Source organism: Gobio gobio (assembly GCF_949357685.1).
Source record: "Gobio gobio genome assembly, chromosome: 2".
Lineage (NCBI taxonomy): Eukaryota > Metazoa > Chordata > Actinopteri > Cypriniformes > Gobionidae > Gobio > Gobio gobio.
This window is the reverse complement of record NC_137098.1, coordinates 38156311-38179583: the sequence shown is the minus strand read 5'-3', so window position 1 is coordinate 38179583 and position 23273 is coordinate 38156311.

Here is a 23273-nt window from a genome sequence, read left to right as displayed (position 1 = left end):
TGGGTTCTGATTGGGCGAAAAACCTAGGACTAGTTCCCAATGTAGGTTTTTCGAAAAATCCAATTAACCCAAAATTTCGCCACGGAATCCGAGACGAGCATTTTGCTCGCCTTGAGCCAAGGATTCCAATGATATAATGACACTTGAGCTGACAAACAGCCATTACGTACTTTTGATCGCTCTAGCGCCACCATCAGGCCGATTGGGGCCTTGTTGACATTGTAGATGGGGTTTTTTATTGAGTTTTTTATTGAGTTTGCAGGTGTTCCTGGTTATGTTAATTATACTTGTATGTATTTCACACGTAAATGTAAAATATTCTGTAAAATATTGAGTTTTTTTAAGGCGACCGTTATTTGAGAACTTATCACCTCATTATTTTCATGGCAATGCATCATGCCACGATAGTGCTTTATGACAGATGTATGGCTTTTTTTTCGATTGAGCTTTTTTATTCAAAATATTCACAAACTTGTCGTCAACTACCTGATTATGTGGTTGAAAACGGAATAGTTGATGTATGACAAGCTCTGAACGCTTATCATAACGCTAGTCATATATCCGTCTCTGGCACAGCTCCAGCAGACGCACAAAAGCACATTTGAATTGAGCAGTTGATCACGTGATGTGTTACAGGTACCGGCTGGCACCACGTAAACAGCTTATATGCTCTCTCTGGAAACAGGAGAAATAAATGAGACAGGGCAAACTCTGCATCCGTTTTTCATCTCACTCAGCAGAAAGAGGGCAACCACAAAGCGGACCAAACTGACGTAAAGCTCCCCTGAAGCACAATAAGCGCCACTCTACCCCCTGCTGGCGAACTCCACAATTACTCCTGACCTCTATATAAAATATTTTAGTAAAAGGATGGTGGTGGAACCAGGTTCATTACCCCAGAACAAGTATTCAAAACATTAATTATAAAATTACAGAAACTACCACAAATGTGATAACACTTTAGTGGGCATCCCAGATGCACTGAACGTTCTAATCACACCGGTGTGATTGTACGCATTAAAGGGTTAAGCCCAGAGGTGTAACAGCTTTAACTCTTCTGGGAAGACTTTGGGAGTGTGTTTATGGGAATTTTTGACCAAGGTCAGGTACTGATGTTGGACGAGAAGGCCTGGCTTGCAGGCCAATCAAGTTCCTCCACACCAAACTCACTCATCCATGTCTTTATGGACCTTGCTTTGTGCACTAGTGCGCAGTCATGTTGGAACAGGTAGCGGCTATCCCCACACTGGTCCCACAATGTTGGGAGCATGAAACTGTCCAAAATGTCTTGGTATGCTGAAGCATTAAGAGTTCCTTTCACTGGAACTAAGAAGCCAAGCCCAACCCCTGAAAAACAACCCCACATCATAATCCCCCTTCCATCAAACTTTACACTTGGCACAATGCAGTCAGGCAAGTACTGTTCTCCTGGCAAAAACTGATTCGTCCATCGGATTGCCAGACAGAGAAGCATGATTCGTCACTTCAGAGAGCACGTCTCCACTGCTCTAGAGTCCAGTGGCGGCGTGCTTTACACCACTGCATCCGAAGTTTGGAGGTCTGTAGCTATCGACTCTGCAGAAAGTTGGCGACTTCTGCGCACTGTGCGCCTCAGCATGTGCTGACCCCGCTCTGTGATTTTACGTGGCCTACCACTTTGTAGCTGAGTTGCTGTTGTTCCCAATTGCTTCCACTCTGTTTTACCACTAACAGTTGACCATGGAATATTTAGTTTTGTGGAAATTTCACAAATGGACTTATTGCACAGGTGGCAACCTATCATGGTACCACGCTTGAATTCACTGAGCTCCTGAAAGCGACTCATTCTTTCACAAATAATTGAAGAAGCAGTCTGCATGCCTAGGTGCTTGATTTTATACACCTGTGGCCATGGAAGTGATTGGAACACCTATAATTCAATGATTTGGAGGGGTGTCCCAATACTTTTGGCAATATAGTGTATATTTACATATAGTATATCACAATCTGATATGAATCAGTGAATACTTACAGTTGACCGTAATTCATCCTTTAGTGGCCGCGTTAATTTTGTGCATTGAAGGCTGAGTATAAGTTTTCATTCACTGGAGCAGCTCTACAGTATGATTTTGTGCATGCTGCCATTAAAAACGATCAGCCCTTATCATTATGATAATAATTTATCATTGATCACAGGGTTAAGACAAATACCAGCTGATTAAGATTGTTGTCCGATCGATTGAAATGGTGCTAAAGCAGAAACAGAGGCATAAGAATTACACGTGCTATGATTAGTGCTTATATGATGCAGGTTTTGAATCTACTCCAGTGTTTGATCAAAAACTTTGATGTTAAAGCCTTTTCTTCAAAGAGATTTATGAGCAATTTCACATGAGTTCTATGACTCATTAGCTTACACGCATTCAGAATTGCTAAATTGCTAAAGAATTAAGCGCAGTGCTTATACTCTCTGTTTTCAGTCTGATGGCCTTCAGGTCCGAGAACTCCTGCTATGAGAGGAGCATAATGAGGCAGGAGATGTTTGATCGATGGGCTTAGTTTAATGTGAAAATGAAATGGTTTGGGCACTGTAGCTCTTCTTTATATATTGTGTGCTGTGACATGCTGTAAATTGAAGTAGTGTGGCTATTCAGCTAGAGCAAGTATCATATACTGAAAGGATTCAGAGGAGCTATATGCCTTCACTGACATGAAAACAACACGTGCCTTAAACTGAGAATAGGAATCCTAAGGGATTCAACAATATGATATATCACATAGGCCTACTGTGTTTTTGTGTATTCCATAATCCTTTTTATTGACTGCAGTTCGTGAACATGAAATATGACATGGCTTATAAATTGCATGTTTGCAGTACAATAAAGAAAAACCTTGTCCCGTCTTACATGATACAACTCAAAGTACCAAATGTTTCATGGAAAAGTTAGCTATACAAGAATACAATACATTTTCATGCTTTCATTTTAAAGCAGAAAAGTTACTGTAGCATGGCTAAACCACGATTCATATAAAATGATTCACTTTTTTATAGCATTAAAGGTAAAGACTCGATATGAAACATTTCAGTCAGTTTATGCATGCTAGTTAAATAAAGAAAATGTGAAATACTCAATAATTAATATGTACAGGTGACTAATATATATAAAAAGAGAAAGGTATTATACTCTTCCCCACATCAATTAATTATCAAGGAGATTTGGGCTGGTTGTCACATGGGGAAGTTGAGTAGTGGCTTTGCATGTCGGGTTCAATACTGTTTTAAATTGCAATGGTTTTTGTGAATTCTGTCCTCCAAACTAAAATACCAATATCAACCTATTTTTATAATAGCTCTTGGGTAAACACAACAAACCCACACTTGAACACATTACTGCAAGAGTCAACAATATTATTACTGTACTGTATATTTTAACCAATAGTTGAACTGTGTTCTTAGGTCAAACGTGTTTCAGCCAAATCAATGGTTTGATATGTGTTTTTGTTGTAGCTTTCATTTTACTGGTCAGCAAAATTATTTATGACTTTCTTTGGGCAATAACTGCTAAACAGTGTTTTAAGTTATGTGTCGATACAGATACTGGCTTTTATTTTCTTTTGTCTTACTTGTTTCATGAAACATACATTGACATTTTATTTAAATGTGGATTATACTGCTGTACTGGCTTAAATAGAATCCATCATCCATTGAATATTTTCCCAATTAGAGTACACTCTAAAAAAAAAAAGGTTCTATATGGCACCAAAAATGTTTCTTGGCTCGTAATCATAGGGGAACCTTTTTTAGTGCTATATAGCACCAATTTTGGTGCTTCAGTGGTTCTTCAGCGGTTCTTCAGAGGTGCTATATTGCACCTTAGTCAAAGAACCAGTCAGGAACCTCTGAAGAACCGCATTTTTGGTGCCATATAGAACCTTTTTTTAAAAAGATGATTTAAAAAGCTACTTCTCTACACTTTGTACATTTAAAAACATGTTTCTTGCATACTGTTTATGTTTAATAGCCACATTTAAAATCTCTTTACAAACAGATCTATAGGTTTGCAGGATTACTTCTGCACAACATTACCTTCTACAATCTTGGTGGCTGGTATTTCTGATATGTATCCCAAATCTTGCAATTATTGCCCCTCTTTTGTTTTGCACTTTATATTTGATCCTTATTACATGATAATTATTTTGATGAACTAAATCTGAACACGAGGCACCAGACAGTTATCAGTAAAGCCTGTAGTGAGGATAATTTGTACCATCACAGCTCGCCATGGGTTGTTATGTACTGAGAACTTTTCTCTCTCAGATTTTTGACTGGGAAAATTTGAAAGAATAATAGCTTGAGGTCAGGTTGACAGTTCAATGGGAGTGACCGGACTTTATTTTGGTGCCAGTGGGCAGGCTCTTTAATAACACTCCTTTGGGTGATTCTTTCCCTGTGGTGAATGCTGTGTTTTCAGTAAGAACACTTCATTGTTTTTTTTTCTAGGCACTGTCAGAACCATGTACATGCTTGACCATGAGCATGACCACAGTCATACATGCTGTAGTCAATGCACAGTAGAGAATACACTTGAAGAGGAAGGATAATAATAGTATAAAAAAAGGGCATATGTGTTACTTAATATGAATTGCTTATTTTACACTCCATGTAATTATAGTGTACTTTTCTAAGAAAGTACTGGTTAATATAAGGTAACTACATAGGTTAAGGTTAGGTTTAGGGGTAGGTACCCCAAGGTTACTAGCTAGTTATTACCCAATTATTGTAATAACTATAATAAGTATGTGCATTGGGGAACAGAACTGTACAATATAGTACTACTGATGTTGTTGTTAAAATCAAGGAAAAAGTGCTTGAAATAATGTAGGTAGCGAAAAGGGCAGAGCATAAACATTCTAACCCTTTTCACAGAAGCATTTTTCAAGGCTTTGCTCTCCACAAAAGAGAAAAGCATTGTAGTTCTACTATTCTGTTAGCAGCAGCATTTCTGAGGCCTGTGAAGCATCACGATAAATAAAAGACTTAATAAAATCAAAGGAAATGACTGTAGTGTTGTAAGTCAAGCATGAAAGCGAGGATAAAACGTTCTGTTTAGAATGTTAATTGTGAGTTTATAATCACGCCATAAATATTAATGTGCTCATTAGCAGGTGTCAGCCCCATCACGCTCTTGTACGTTGCAGAGTCTGCCACGCCGTTTGATGAGCTTGTTTATGGAATTAATCAAAACAAGTGGAATGAAAGGTATGGTGGTTGACCAATTGCTTATTGATGTTATTGCAGATATTCGTAGACCACAGGCCTGTTGAAAACTAACATTTGTGACAAACTTCCTCAGTAGTCTTCATTATGCGCTTAAGACGTGTCAGGAACTATCAGCCCATTGAGACACACTACAAAGAGCATATGCATGGACAGATCATCAGATGAGTTAAGAAACATCCCCTTATCAGTCCCAATACTCTTGTGGCTCCGTCTGGGCCGCTCTTGGCTAGCATATTCATTCGTTTTATGATGAAACCTGTTGCAAATATGCATAAAAAAAAGAGTACTTCATCTGAGCGAAGCAAAATGCAATTAAAGGCCTTCAATAATGAACATCTAATCTTATAATTACCTTTATTATAATAGTACTAAAGGAACGAATTTATAAGAAGGCCCAGTTCAAGGCACTGTACATTAAGCTGATATTATGCGCAGCTCCTTATTTAAATCAAAAGGAGCAATTATGTCATAGAGTGATGACTCATTAACTCTTCTTTTTAAAGCCTCCCCAACATCAAATGTGAGATTCTGCTTTTATTCAAGACCTTGTGCTTAAAATAGTCCTGTTACACACTGAGACCAAGTGACAAAGCTCTTGTCCCATTGAGTCTAGAAAATGTGCTATTCAGGAATCAAGAATCAGCTTGAAATACGAAAAAAAAAAACAAAAAAAAAAACACACACAATAGCCCTAAAGCTTCTTTCATGGATGTGTGGGTGAGGTATTGGAAATGTGGCTATGTTTGGATTTCAGAAGAGGCTCATTACATTTTGCTAATCAAGAAGCAACCTGCCAGATACAAAAAAACAAAAACAAAAAAAAACAGCTAAACAGCACTAAATGATTTTCACAGTGTGCTTCCTCCTGCCTGATGACGTAACGTTTCTCCACATTCTCTCGGTTACCTTTATGAATCCAAATACATTCTGTTCTATTCAGTACACACAATAGATTTTTCGGCCTTCACTAAGCATGGGTTTGCTAAACTTATGATGCTGTTAGCAAAACATTCAAAGTGATTTGACGGTGAAATCGAAAGGCCTAGAAAAAAGCGCATGTGTTCAACATTTCAGCTTTTCCTGAATAGGGCCTGATGTGATGCCATCCTGTGCAACTGAACATTAAATTCCATCCCAATTCTGCTAATTCATTTTTTTTCTCTCTGTTTGTGGGAGTCTGAGCTCCATGCAGAGCAAAAATCAATTTGCCATCTCAGATTGTCATATTCCCTCTCACCTACCCGTCTGCCCGCAATTATTGTCTCACAGCCACTTCTTGCTGCAAAAGGGTCCCCTGAGTGGCAATCTATTTTTTTTTTATAAGCAGGCCCTACGCACTGAAATGCACATGCATAGCTCCACTAGAGGTGGATTGTGGTGACCCTATCTTATAAAAGATAGAGGTATAGGGGACAGGGGGTGGTAGACGGGGCGAGTTGGCTGGCATCTTTCCTCACGGAGCGTTAACAATGTGCCGAGGACAAGGGTCTGTCTCCACACTGCAGCAGATACAAGTGTCATCTTGCACCTACAACATTACACTAGTTGCGTTTTACAGGTGACAAGTGAAAATAAACATGACAAATGGAAAAGAAAAATCTTACCAAGAAGTCCCTTATGCTTTCCAAGGCTGTGTATATATGATAAAAAAATGCAGTAAATAATTTTGTGGAAAGTTATTACAATTTAAAATAACCATTTTCTATTTTAATGTATGCTATTTTCAATATTTTTTTTCCCCCTGTGATGACAAAGCTGAATTTTCAGCAGACATTACTTCAGTCTTTAGTGTCAGATTCATACATAATTATATAATGCTGATTTGCTTTCTTATTATTATTAATGTCGAAAACAGTTTGCTGCTTAGTATTTTTTGTGGAAACTGATGCAAATTTTGATTAATTCAATGAATACGTGCTAATTACAAGTATTGATTTATTTTAAAAAATCCCTCAACTTTTGAACCAATTCATATGATGTTACATACAGAATTTCATAATTAAAAACTGCCATTATATGGCAAAAGTGTAAAACATTGAATTTCTATAATGCTGCTTATACTTTTTGTATTCTCGTGGATTGGCACAGGGTTGTGTGGTAATGTTTTAATGAATAGTGTTTATAAATGTATAGTAATTTTTATACCTTTCATTAACATTCATATTCCATGCACATTTAAAATCTGGATAACAAGTAGTACATTAGCCTGGTGTTAAAATGAGTGTGCATTCTTTTTCATGAGTATTATGATTGGATCTCATTTTCTCTTTAATTACACAAATAGATCATACAAATGCTAGGCATGCATCAGAGCATTCTTCTGTAAGCATAGGCCTATTTTTCCTTCTGACTTTGTATCCATGACTTTCAAACTTAAGACAAAAACAAAACATTTATTCAGTGTTAATATAAGGGAAAGACATTTGTGCAAGATATTGTGGCATACAGGGTTGATTATCCATCAATCCAAAAGCAAACAGATGTTGTACATTGGTTAAACATTACAATTAAAATGACAAATTACAATATAGAAGAAATACCAAAGCAACTAAATCTTATGATTAAACGTAATTATGCTTGAATAGCTTCACACCATCTAATTGTTTAGTTTATCTGCACTAATTTAAGGCTGTTTGACATAAAATGTTTCTGTTGGGTAACTAGTACAAGAAGTGCAAATTAAAATTAATTTATTTAAATAGTATTCTGACCAGTTCAACAGCATAGACTGAACATGCAGAAATGTTCTCGTGGATTTTCTTATGCTGGAATGAATTAAGCCCTGTCATGCCCAGAGGAGACCTGACCACTACCTTCAGCACACATCATTCTTACAGTATGTGGAAATAGAGTGGCTGACAATTTAATTGTAATGTGGCTGTTTCAGAAATGAAGTAGAGTTGGATCCAAGTTCAGCAGACACATTTATTTAAACAGACACAAAGAGTGTAAATCCAGCCAGAAACTAAATATTACAGACAAGGGCAAAAACAGAACTGGAACTTGAATAAACGCGTGCGCGCACACATCATCCATCAACACCAGACAGATAACATGCGAAACACTGGGGTTTAAATACACAAGATAACAAGGGCTGGAACAAGGAACAGGTGAAAGATTAGTAGTTGTGGGGATTCATTAGGGCAACTATTGAATAGGGTTGGGCCGATAGACGATGCCATCTACACCTTTTCCCTAAGTTGAATACAGAAGGCGATCGGCCCGGAAGCTAGATAATTTACTTGTATGTCTGCTCATATATACCTAGGATGACTTGAGGGTGAGTAAATCATGGGCTAATTTTCATTTTTGGGTGAACTAACCCTTTAAAGGGTCATGAAACCCTCTGTTTTAGCAGCCGTCAGTTCTCACCACAGGTTTGAAAAATGCTATAAAAGTGGGCGTGGTTAAGCTGCGGAGTGGAGGGGGGTGAGGGGAGACTGACTGACAACAACACAGCAACGGCTTCTGATTCAGAGTATTATTTCACTCTCAGTAAAAATATCAACGCTTCCCAAAAAATTGCACGCTGCAAAATATCATTACGTAACGCAATATACACATGGTTTTGTAAGCTCACCTTAAATAACACAAATACATAAAATACATATCCTATGACAGCTATTTATTGCACAAATCAATGCACAGCCATTCGCATGTTCTCTGTATAGAGAATATATATACGAACACGCAGAAACTAATACAAAGCAAAAATAATCACTCATTTTTGATCCATTAATGCATCTCTCACTTACGATCTTACTTACGAATGCGATCTCACTCTTTGAAGCGCCTGTCAATCAACGCGTGCTGCTGTGTTAAGCGCGGCATCTTCTCATAGGATAAGGACAAGCAGACTCGTGAATAATTAAGCAAGACGTCTTCTCATAGGATAAGGACACGCAGTCTCATGAATAACTAAGTGAGGCCTCTTCTCATAGGATAAGGCATGCAGACTCATGAATAATTATGAGACATCGATGAGTCATCTTTGTACTATAGTACGACAAAGCGTCACATTCTGTGACATTGATACAAAGATGAATTTAAACCCGGAAGTTGAATATAGCGCACATTTTTTTTTTAATTAACTAATTTTCTCCTACAATCAAAATTAATAGATGGTAACATTGATTTCTATGATGCTCAACACTCGAAAATTTGGTTTAGGGTTTCATGACCCTTTAAAGCTCAAACGCAACCCCCGGATGTCATTGTCCGTTGCAATGTTTCACTGTAGACATTGTCTGATGCCAATTTGGTAGACATCACCCAACCCTACTATTTAAACAAAACCAGGGATTAAGGAAACAAGAGGCGTGTTTGACTTGAAGTGGCACTGTGCAGACTGATCGGTGTGTGACATCAAAACACTGCAAGAGCGATTAGAGAGCAAAAGGCTCCATATGCTTTTGAATCGCTGTGCTTTAATGTCATACAGTGATCGGTCTGCACAGCGCCGCTTCAAGTCAAACACACCTAGGGCAAACAGGAAGTAAAACACAGGAACCACATGTCAAAACAAGAGTCCTAAGACACAAAGCAGGGAAACAGGAATGGTAACATTAATAAAATAGTTTTTTTTTTTTGTCGTTTTGTGGTAGCCATACAAACAGGTTGGTGGTATAATAATTGATATATAAGTACTACGTAGTTCTATAATGTTTAAGTATTTCAGCAATGATTAGATCTTTTTTGAATTATAGGGGAGCGCGGGGCACAACCTAACGCGGGTTTAGTTGTAACACGCATGTTTCCACACATGCCATAATGACGAAACTTAGTGTATTTACTAGTTGCTATATCAACATTATTTAGAGAAAAAATTGCGCCAAAATTAAAAAATCTCTGGAAGATATTACTGAACATGTATTTAACCATAGCAAAAGTAAATTTCTTACATAAGTTTAGTTTTCATCTGTTTTTTGTGTTTATTTAAATTAAGACAAATCCGATATTATTTTAATCTTAAATCTGTTATTTAACAGTTGAGATCGTTCTTTAATGCTGATCTAACCAGCGGAAGACACGAGCCACGGGCCACGGGAGAGTTAATGTTCAGACATTATTAATTATTATTATGTTTTGAACTATGCTGTATAGCTGTATTTAGCGATGTGTTTGTAGTCAAATTCAAAAATGCTTATATTTTTTATGATTAAAAAATGCCATTATTTTATTTTAAAAAGTTAATAATTTTATTTTATTGACAAAATATTTTAGTTTGTCTTGTATATATTTTTGATTATATCAGGTAACATTTTAAGCTGTTATTTGGTCATGTTACATTGTGCCCCACCACATGTTACAATGTACCCCACCTATGGGGCATGTTTTAACATTTCACTTCCATTCTTTCGGGGTAAATCAAGAAAAAAGTATACACTGTATTAATGAAACAAAACCACATAATTGTACTAGACATGTGTGCAATTAATGTGGGAAAAAATAAATACTCTGAACCCCAAGTGGATTTACACAAACTGAGAAAGTAAAAAAAACGTTAGGTTGTGCCCCGCTCTCCCCAATGTCTTGTTTTTGAAGCAGAGAGCTGAAAGTCAATCTGAAAGCTCAAAAAAGGGAATCTTTTAAATTTAGATTTAGAAAATTTTTAATTAGAGATTAAAATCAGTCATTTCAAAGAGGAGTATGTAAGTTCACAGAGAACTGGGCTGCCGAAGAGCCTGAACCCTTTTAACCCTTAAATGCATGAATGTTTCACCAATCATTCTTACTGATTTTTAGCGATCCGGATCTATATCTAACACGGATGGATCTCTACCTGTTGCGATAGTATAAATCTCTCCTGATATTAGAGTAACAATTACAGAAGAATAAAATAAAGCATATTTTTGGAGCTTGGAAGGGTTCAGTTTGAGCAGATGTTTCACTGTCCTTGGCAGAACTCATTTCCCAGTACATTTTACATCTGGCTCATATTCACAATCTCAAACATATTCTCAAAACTATTATTTTCAACATCTTCAGCTGACAGCTGACAGCTTCTTCACCAGATCCATCATCAAGTGACAGTGACACTAATATTTGATTGCCTTCAGTACTTGATCTGCAAATTGCTGAGCTATTTCAAGTTTTGCTGATTGTTTTCTGCCTGCGATAACTATGAGTGAAACGCCACTTCATCATTGTGTATCAGACATTGCCACCTTGTGGAATAAAGGGAAATTGCACTCATTCAGTCATCAAAGATTAAATTATTGTTGCGCAGAACCTTATACAAAAAAAAAAAAAAAAGAAAGAAAAGGGCTTTGGACCCACTTTATATTAGGTGGCCTTAACTACTATGTACTAACATTATAATTAATAATTTAATACAATGAAATTATTGTGTACATACATGTTTTTACATTGTACTTACATTTGTAAAAATACCTGCATGTAATTACATCTGTAATTAATTTCTGTAGTTACATTTGTAATTACACAGTTGACACTTCCCTTACACCTAACCCTACCCTTAAACGTACCCATACCACCACACCTGTCCCTAACCCTACCCGTATCCCACCTCAATATCAGCAAAGGTGTTTTGCAATACAATATGAACACAGTAAGTACATTGTACTTATTTTTTGATGTAAGTACATAGTACTTAAGGCCACCTAATATAAAGTGGGGCCAGGGAATTTTTTCTTAATATTTTCTTAATATATTGTTTTTAATGAACTGATTGAGGAACACTAAGAAGTTTGATGTCTAACTTAAAAAAATTAATGAGGAGGAGGGTAGTGAATGATGGCCTGGGTCACTAAAGACCCGAGGTATGAGTTTAAGGGTTAAAACTGCAAACACGTTGATAGTTTTGTTTGTAGTACAAGTAAACAAGATGATGTACATTTGTCACATATTAGACAGACTTAGATCTGAAGGTTTCTTTTTATTCTTTTTTGTTTTGCATTTCATGTCTCCCCTGTAACAGTAATTAAACCCTTTTTCATGAAATGTCCATCTGTGATGAATATCTGCTTTGCATTAAGTGCATTTGACTTCCTTGCCACTTGCCAGTTTGACACTTTAATAGCAAGAATTTTTACACCTGCATTTGCAGTCAACTCTAGGCATCGCAACTTAATTATATAGTTATTCTTATTTATACAGTTTATTTAAACTAACATTTAATTTGTGCTGTTATCATATTTATATTTATCACCAAGTTTTGCAGATCCTGAGCACAATTGCTTTTTCCATTCTACAATGAATGCATTCTGCATTTGTGTTTGTGATTATCAAGGTAGCTATTATGGATACTCTTGGTCAGAAATGCTATATTGTTTATGCTGTTTTCGAAAAGATATGAGAAATAAATAGTATCAACTAAGGTTTCTTCCCTAATGACCAACAAGTTACTGTTTGTTGAAGTAATATTTGTAATATCAGATGACACAAACTTGATAAAAATGATCAAAAGCTGGTTGCTTGGCCTATTAATTAGGCTACTATAAAATGCCTTGATTTTGTTATATGTCCAAAGAGTTTCTTTGTACAAGGAAAGTCACTGAATCTTTTCACTATGTCACAAAATTTGCTCGCGTGTACTCCGGTAAACATCATATTTCTGTTTGATGAAATCTTATCAGCTCTCTGCTTTAGGATGACTGCTGAGGCTCTCAGATGTTCAGACTCTAACATGAAATTGTTTTCCTTTCCATGCTTATGTCTGTGATTCATGTATTCATCTGGTTCTTTTGATCACGATCAGTCTCAAGCACAAAGGATGGGAAGGGCAGCTAATAAACAGTGTGCTCAGAAGTCTACCTCAGGACCCCTGCTGACATCTGATAGCATACGCTTATCACATCCTTGCTCTCTCCTCTCTCAATGGCAGAGCTGATCTCTGCCAACTTTCTGCATATGGTCCTCGTCTTTCATTCCAGCAGCAGCCCCTTATTTGAAATTCGGGATCCAGGCTTTAAATTTTATTAGCAGCCTTTATTAAAGCCACCTGTGGAAAAAAAGGAAAAGGGAGAAAAGTGGAGATAAAAGAGGAGTGGCGAGAGAAAAGCGCTACATTAATTCATTGTCAGGAGAGTGCACAATGTGATTAAAAGAGAATGGAGAGATGGAGCGTCCACTGCTTCATTGTGCCAGTGTTCAGATATAATTGCCAATCAAATTCAGTCCTTTGTCATTCCCCACTCCAGCCCCCCGCAACCCGATATGTCAATCTCTGAACCTCGTCACATGCTCACAGAGCCAGCAGCCGGAGGCGCCGATAAAATGGCTCCCTTGTTGCTTAACTCTTTAGCCATCAATAAAATGACATGGACAGCGCATTAGCATAGAGCCCATTGTTAGCATAATGGAGTTTAGAGTGTCTAGAAAATGAGGCTAACTTGCAGTTAGCGTAGTCTCTCTCGCCTACATTGTGTCTTACAGCTGTTTCCTTTTGTTATGCTCAAGCACCAGCGCTGTCCACAAATAAGGGGCGATTCAAATATTAATATACTGTTATTGTAATCCAGGCCGGTCAGACCCAAACTGTTGTGCAATGGCTGAGATGAGAAGTGGAAGTCATTGACCATTTATAAAAGCACATTGAGCTATGTGATGGTGCTCGCGAAAGTGGAAGGTGTGGCTGAGATAATGGAAAAAGGGCTTAATTGATAAACCCATCAAAGATCCTGAGTTGTGCAGTGACAGTCTGCTAAGAGGGGATCTGGATTGCGATAAGGGAATTTTATTTGCAAAATGGAATCTCTCCGCAAACCTGTCCCATCAGGCAGGGGCACCTTTAGATAACCCCTACCCCAAATAAAATTTCACTAGGTCATTAGTCAATCTAGACATTTCAATTTGTGTTCAAATCTTGGAGAATGCCACTCTCGTTAGACATTACTTTTTTTGTATGTATTCTGTTCACACAGCAGCTTACAATAGTGTCTCGAATACCTATCAACAGTAACCATAGTGATGTAAATAAAACTGTGAAGTCTTATCACATTTGAAACGGCAAATGTCGAGGCTCAAGTTCATCCATCAAATTAACCAACATCTATAATGACTGAGTGAGAGTGGAATATTTGAGTCTCACGCAGACAACAAAACTCACACAAGCAGCTCCAGTGGAAGACAGTAACTGAATCTAAACTGGATCAGATAACACACAGTTTGTATCCACATCTTTTTAAGCAAAGAGTGGATTTTGCACTGAATGACGTCACAGAATACTGGTTGTCCAGTTCTGTTCGCACAGTAGGGTTTGCTGAAAATACAGTTGTGAATCCTTAAAATGTATGTGTGTGAGTTTGGTTATAAAATGCCTTTTTCACTGCTGTAAAATCCCATTTATAAAAATAATTAAGCCCATGCATTAACGCTCCCCTGCTTCCGGGTCATGCCCTGCTGAAAAATCCAGCATTGCTTGTTTCCGGCTTAAGATATGTTTTGGTACCAGCTTGCTGGTTGCTGATTTGCTGGTCTCCAGCATGTGATACTGGTGTGCTGGTGGATCAGCATATGTTGGCATTTGAATGCTGGTGTGATCCCAGGAAGACTACAACAAACAATGCTTGCACAAAAAGTTGTTGAAGTCTGTTGTCACCACTATGGTTGGGACGTTTCCTCTGAGGAGGCAAGGGAGGCAGTGTCTCCTCCAAAAAAAACTGGATGAGAAAATAATCAATATTACAAAAATAAAATGCAAACATTATAAAATGTGACATTAAAAAGTGTAAAAGACACTAGTTTTTATAAAGTAAGTGTTCAACAGCGACACCCACAGGTGAAGTTACAGTGGGAGGCCACATGTGGGTTTGGGGGGGTGTAATTGAGAACGAATGGGGGAAAGTCACGAGAGAGGAGGCAATGCCTCCATCGTGATATGATCCGTTATGGTTAGTTTGTGCGATAAATCCCGACTCTTGTTTTCGTGTGAGGTTCCGCGTTAATGAATCAGTCTGAATAAAGACAATGGGAAAGACTAAGGTCCCACTTTATATTAAGTGTCCTTAACTACGTACTTACATAAAAAAATAAATAAGTACAATATAAGGAATCAATAGCAGAAAAGGTGTTTTGCAATACAGTATGAACATATTGTATTGCAAAAGACCTTTTCTGCTATTGAGGTGGTATACGGGTAAGGTTAGGGGCAGGTTTGGTGGTATGGGTATGTGTAAAGGGTGGGTGTAAGGAAAGTGTCAGTAGTTTAATTATATGTAATTACATGCAGGTATATTTAAAATATAAGTACAATGTAAAAACGTATGCACAAGAAGTGCATTGTATCAAATTATTAATTTCAATGTTAGTACATAGTAGTTAAGGACACTTTTAAATAAAGTGGGACCAAAAGGAAGTAAACAACACAGGCATTTAGATATCACCTCTTTTATGTCATGCCAAAACTTGAAATGGACTGAAAACATGACTGTAGGGAGGGTATTGTAGGGATATTGTACATATTGTCTACAATATGTCAAGCTCCTGATTGCAATTACATTATTTTTACTATGCTCTTTTTTTCACATGCATTCCTTTTTCCATGATTACAACTTTCTTGGGATCAGAGGCTGTCAGTTGGATTTTGACACATAAAAGTTCCCAAATGTGCATGAAAGTCTTGTTGTTATTTTTGTACTGTTGTTTAATATTTTGTCTCTAGAATACACTGTGATTCACATTTTACCAGCTTGGCTTTTTTTTAAAACTTGATTCAGATGACTATGCTGGTCCTTAAATTAGTCTTCCGTTTCCTTTTGTGTCAAACTTTGGGGTCCCCCAAAACCTGTGGTTATCCCTGACCGCTTTCAATCGTTCTTTCCCCAGGTGGCACTACTGTTTATGTTCTTGTTCTTCTTTTTATATCACTCTCGCTGTGCTGCTTTTTTCACAGATCCATGGATAGTCCAAGCAGCTTTCAATAACCGCAGTGGCAGTATAGAGGGTCTGTGAGGCCCCTGCAGGGGTACCTGCTGCGCCTGAGCCCTGAGGCGGAACATCAGAGCGAACCTCAGTCAAGCAGAAAATGGAGACCGAGCCATATCAGTCCTCGCAACCAAGAGCAGATGATCTTTTTAAAGGAGTCCTTAAAATTAACTGTGAAGGGATGTTAACTGGGGGCTCTGACGTGATCCAGACGTTCAGATTTGCTGGTTTCTCTCTCTGCCCTGAGATGTTCTGCTGCCAGTTGATGTTTGGTGGGTGTTGTTGATGTACTCCAAGTTGCTCTTCAAAAGAATGTATGTTTTCACAGCAAAAGTGGCCAATTAAGCTCAGGGGTTGTGCCGTGATGCGTCTGCAATTACTGTCTAGTGGTCGTGTAAAATTGCCATGCGGCGAGATAGATAAATGATACATTTTTAAAGTGGCCAAATCCACATTGTGTGGCTGTGCGGACGGCCTTCCTCTCTATTAATATTTGAAAAGGCTCTAAGTGTATTACGAGCGTGTTTATAGTGGGGATACGAGTGCGTGCAGCCTAATAGTACTTCCATATATTTTAAAAGATGGCCGTGTAGGTCGGCACTCATTTGTGCATCTCTGAGAGTACATCAGTGAGCCAAATCACCTTCTTGTGTGAGATTTCCATACACACACACGCCTCCATTATTCAAGTCCTTTCATAATGTGTCATTCTCAACACGAGAAAAGCTATTTCACTATGACTCATGGCTCCATCCCTCGCTGCAAACATCAAGCTGAGACTTTAATCAAAAGGCATTTCAGTAAACAAAACACCATCTCACCCTCACGCATGTCAAAGAAGAGACAGAAAGCGCTCAAACTCAGAGAAAATATGTTGTCAGATCATGTTTATATTTGGTTGCTTTCCAAGTTTGTGAAACAAAGGACAATGTGATGTGGTGTTACTTTTTCAGGTTACATAGATGCTCTCTGATGAGAGACAATAAATAAAGAATAAGTTGTTTGCTACTTGGAAGACCAGTCACTCTATTATTTACACTGGAAACCACAAGGCTTTACGAAGTGAGTACACGCAAATATGAGAGGCTCTGGAGGATGTTGATGGCTGACACCTCAGGGTATCCTTCTGGAACATCCCCATAATTCCCAGTCGTGAACATTTAAATCACTGTCTAACAATAACCGGGACACACTGATGGAGGAATGTTCAAAAACTTGTCATTCAATCTGAAGTATGGTCTTGTGACAAGCTCTTTGTCACATCTTTATTTCTCTATAGCTCACACTCTTTTATTAATATATTTGGAGCTCTTTCAAAACACTTCTGGCTCTTTCAGAATAGCTCTTTATGAAAGACACAGTCGGAAAGAACATAATGCTGCTCTGTGAAATCGATTACAAAGGTTGAAAAGGGTGAACATTTAGGTATAAAACTGTATAAAACTCCGCAGGTTAAGTGGAGAGCTTGCTGCTGATAGTGTGAAAAGAAGCCAGTGAACAAAGCTCAAGGTTTTTTTGAGCCTCACCGTTATACAAGAAGCTGTAGAGAGGTAAGCACAGGTTCATTCAAGTTTTCTTGGGAAGTTTAGTAGTTGTATTGCATATGTCTTTTTGGTTGTTATACAATTTCATATTTCTCTAAAGTTGTTAATTTCCCTATAATTACAGGATATCTTTTTTTTTATTTTAATAATTCAACACAAAGATGCACGTGTATACACTGTGTAAGTAATGTTATTCACAGAATCATGTGAAATATAATGTGGTCTGTCTCCTTATAAGCCAGCTAAAGGAGTAGTGATTTGTGGCGAACTGTTATCACTGTTTTTTTCCATCAACAGTACACAAAATGCATACAAACTAAATTGTACAACCAACATTCTCAATTAAAACTTATTATGATCACTAACAAATTGCTCCAGCCATAAACCTTTAATTGACATTTTCCAACTAAACAAGTTTCACTCCCGTAATTATGACTTGATCGGGGAGCCGTGCACTCAATTAGTAAATACAATCATTCTGACTTGACTTTAGCACACCATTATACTGCAAGAGACACTATCTTCTATTCTTACTCTGTTGTAAAATTCTCCTATTTAAGCAAATGTTGGCAAAATGATCTGTAAAAATGTGCATTGTTTTACAGTTAATTAAATTATTTTAATATTATCATTTAATATTTTTAGTAGTATTTTTTCTTAAATTATGATATTATATATAATTTAAAGCTGCATTATGTAACTTTTCCGTCCACTAGAGGTTGCATATTCAAAACACAGGTGTAGTTTGATGAGCACGTTTGAGCGCAGAATCTTGGGACATGTGGTCTTCACCTCACAGCCGGTGGAAAAGAATCGGGATAGGACTCGGGCAGAAATCATGTTCATGGATGCGATTATTTACGTTACTGTAGTATGAAGCAGAGCAGGACCGAGTGTTGTGGCAGCTGAGCAAGGCCACTGGAGCGATTGTTAATAAGAAGAGCGGAACACACGCCTCGCGAGCAGCGGGACTGTTATTATGGCATAGTCGCCGGCGGGACTTTTATTATGCCACAGTCGCCGGCGCCACTTCCACTTTTCCGGTCTTGAGTATGAGGTAACGCAGCTCTGTTTGATACATATTAGATACATCTGAGTGTGTTGAAAATTATGTTATGACGTTACTCTGTGTTCGCTTGGCGGCTGCTATGACACTTGTTGCACACTGCAGTAAGAGTAAAGCTTTTTTTTTACAAAATAAAACCGGAAACCGAGGGTAACGCAGATATGACGCAATTGACAGGCGACTTCCTCACACGTCCCAGTTCCCTGGTTAAAATGGCAATTTTCTCACGATTTACAAATAGTTGGAAACATTTGGGATATTGTTAGTACTCAACTGAACAAAATATATAACACTGGCCTAATGGTTTTTGGATATTTTTCTGGAAAAAATGTTACATAGGGCACCTTTAAATAAACATAGTTTTATAAAATATGAATGGACTGAAGGCTTGTCAGATAATTTGAGGTTCACTTCCATTCAAAAGTTTGAGGTCAGTAAGATATTTATTATTTATGTATTTATTTATTGGCTAGGGTGCATTAAATGGATCAATTCAGCAAATAATTTTTTATTCAGCATAAAACAATTTTTAATTTAGCAAAAAATCTTTAAAAACTCAAAAAAATATGTAAAAATAAGAAATGTTTCTTAAGAAGCAAATCAGCATATTAGAATGATTTCAGATCTTGTGACACTGAAGACCAGAGTAAATTCAGCTTACCATCACAGAAATAAATTACATTTTAAAATATATTATATTAATTTATAATATAATATAATATAATCACAATATTAATGCTTTCACTGTATTTTTTTTTTTTTTATCAAATAAATGCAGCTTTATTTCAAAAACATTAAAGCATCTTACTGGCCCCAAACTTTTGTCTTTTTTTTTCCACTTGAGGGAGCGATGAAGTTCCACACTCTCACTTTAGCTTAGTGTGAATATATCACAACTAATGTCCAGGCATATCGGAGAACACCTACTTTGAGGAAACTTGTGAAGTGTATGTAGGCTATATATTATGCAGCGTTTCAAGGTGAGTGCAGCATCTATGTTTTACTCTTGTTGATACTGTTGACAGTGAAATTGCTATAATCATAGTCTTGACAGGTTGTATCTTCCCATCAGAGCAGGCCCATTTCTGCAGCTTGTTTTAGTACAGCATGCTGATGGGTTGAGCAGTGTCAGAGGTAACCCTCTTCCAATTGCCTTTGTTGGACCTGCTCGAATTCCTAGGAAAATAATTGATTGTATCCTTGTTTTTCTCATAGACCTAAAAGAGCAGGTGCTAAACCTTCAAAGACAGAAATTGCAAAATCTCTCTGGAGTGGGAAGCTCTGACAAGATGGCAGAATGTTCACAGCATCTGAAAGAAAGCAAGATAACTGTCAATGTCGTATTTAGTATGAAATGCATGCCATCTCTTTAACAGTCTGCTGATCTTTGCCTTGACGCATGCAGGCTCTCATCTCCTCACCCCTCAGATTGACGCTTCCTTCTCTGCCTCCCCCTTTCCTCTCTCTCAAACCTTCACAAGTGAAATGAAAGTCAGCTAATGAGATCATTTAAGCAGAGATCACACAACACACTGTTTGTTAGATTAATCTAGACAAGTCATAAACTTGCCAATAGCCAAAGATTAAAACATAAAAAAGCAGTCTTCCAATTGCAGAGAAGAAAGTGGTGGAAAGAAAAAATAAAAGGTAGAGTTGACGTTCATGTAGGAAAAATAATGAGGATTAGAAGACGTAAACGCTGTAAGACTCCTGCATGCTGGACTTGGATAATGCAGCGCCGACAGTATTGCCAAACACGAGAAGAAAGCCCCCATACTGAGTCTTCAATGCACTCGCTCTCAGCACTTCATTACCCAGCAGGCAATTGGAACAGAAAAAGAAAGAATGAAACATCTCACCTACACATGCCCATGCTGTTTGCCTTTATATTCATGTCTGTCTGCCAAGGATCAAGCAAGGCATTAAGCCTGCGAGAGCATGCTAAACACATATCACACAGAAGCCATGACACATGTGCTTGCCAACTGTAAAATAGCCTCATCTCCGTCCATGTTAATCCAGCAAATTTAAAAAAAAAATTGTGTCCAAAACTGCAAACTGACAGTAGTTTCTTGGAATATTTTCATGGAAAGAAATGAAAAGTGGCAGTATGACATTCAGTGCATGTAAAAAGTTTGATTTCAGTCAAAATGAAATAATAATTCCTTTAAAATGTCATGCAAATGGTGTATTCCGACTGAAATCACACTTGTCATACTATATTTTTTTTCTTTAATTATGCGTGTGTGTGTGTGTGAGAGAGAGAGTGAGGTTGGGATAATGGACTGGTTGTAGCTTGGATTTATTCAACATGTATACAGATTAATCGAGTTAAACTTGGCCAGTATATTTTGTTTGCTCTGAAGAAGTGATGTTTATTTTATCCTTCAAATATTTGATTACACATTGTGTCATGTATGCTTAGTCAAAGACTGTAACTCAACCACACGCACACGCACACGCACACGCACACACACACACACACACACACGCACACACACACGCATACACACACACGCATGATGTAGCTTAGTAACTGCCCTTGTAAAAAGAAGTAGACTACACTTTAGCATATTTAATCAAATTTATTACACACAATATACTTTATTGCATACAGAATGTATGATATTTTCTGACACTTTAATTAAATTTAAATTATCAATTTTTATCTAATTAGTACATCATTATATGTAATTTCATAATTATCTTATCTTTGAAATATGGTTATAGTGTACTGCCGAATGCACTGACAGGCATTTAAAGGGAGCTAAAATACACAGAAATTTCTATTGAAGCTAGTATGTCTCATATATACACACACACACACACACACACACACACACACACACACACACACACACACACACACACACACACACACACACACACACACACACACACACACACACGTATATCAGCACAACAACACATCAAAATAAGTGTACTTCTTTAAAGAGTGACAAATTATTTTATTTCATTAAAATGGTATGTACTTTAAAACTTCATGGCATGGTTTCAAGACATGGTTCAGATTAAGCCAGGATTAGGCCCTAGCTCAATTAGGGCATTTAAGTTGCTTTTATAAACATGCCTTAGAAAAAACATCACTGGTGTGCATCTTGAGACAAAACAATGGCACTGCCATATTTTAAGATATGTTAAACCAGTTAAACTTTTAGTTTGGGACTAGATTTAAGCCTTGTGAAACCTGGCATATATTTGATATTTTTACAAAGTGCACTTTTAAAAGTGTATTTAAAGGGATAGTTCACCCAACAATTTTAATTATCCACCCTCAAGCCATCCTATGTGTATATGACATTCTTCTTTCAGACGAATACAATCAGAGTTATATTTAAAAATGTTCTGGCTAATCCAAGCATTATAAAGGCAGTGAATGGCAGCCCAACATTTGAAAGCTCAAAAAAGTGCATCCATCCATTATAAAAGTGCTCCACACAGCTCTGGGGGGGTTGAAAGGATGGGTTTGCGTAAGAAAAATATCCATATTTAACCTTTATAAAGTAAAATATCTAGCTTCTAGCGGACCGCCTACCATATTCAACTTACTTAATAAGTGTATAAGTGAAGAAAGTGTATTTTCTTACAAAAACCCATCAATTCTCTTCAGAAGGCCTTTATTAAGGTTTAAAATTGTCCACAGTTTTTAACAAGACAAAAGCAGCAGCATACGGAAGGTGTCTCATTCTGATTAAGATAACATATCCCCTTAAACATCTGTGAATATAATCACCTTGCCACACAGGTTAAAGTGTGGCAAAATGGGTTCTCTTAACCTATTTTTAACTTGACTGATGAACAAGCTAATTGGTCTTTTGACTGAATAACAGGTGTTCTTAATTGACAAATGCATAAAGGGCCCCAGAGCAGACAGACAGAGATTAATGACCAGTGTTTCTTTTACGTGTTTCTCACAACGCTTTTTTTTAGCCATATCACGTACCGTCTCCCTTTCTCTGTGCATGTGTTCACCTGAATTTGTTTGATTGACACAGGTACAGGTGTAACAGGGTCTGTGGTCATGAATGTTAAAGGGATAAATCACCCAAAAAATTAAAACTTTCTTCCTTTACTCACCCTCATGTCCAAACTTGCTTTTTCTGTCTTCTGTGGAACATAGAATAAGATATTTTGAGAAGGGTCTCATTGTTTTTTGTTTTGTTTTTTGTCCATAAAATGGAAGTCAGAGGTCACTGTTTGGTTCCCAACATTCAAAAGAATGAAAGTCATACCGGTTTGGAACGACTTGAGGGTGAGTTATGATCAGAGAATTTTCATTTTTGGCTGAACTATTCCTTTAAAAACAACAACAGAGGCTGTAAGAATTAGGTGTGTCTTTAAAAGTCTCAAGTCATGAGAGCATGTTTAATAGGGCTTGTCAAATGTTGATTTCTTTGACAGAACGCAAAATAGAGTCAAAATAGAGTTAATTTATTGTGAAACCTAAAACCTATTGTAATTGTAGCTGTAGTTTGTCTAACCTGACAAAAGGCAC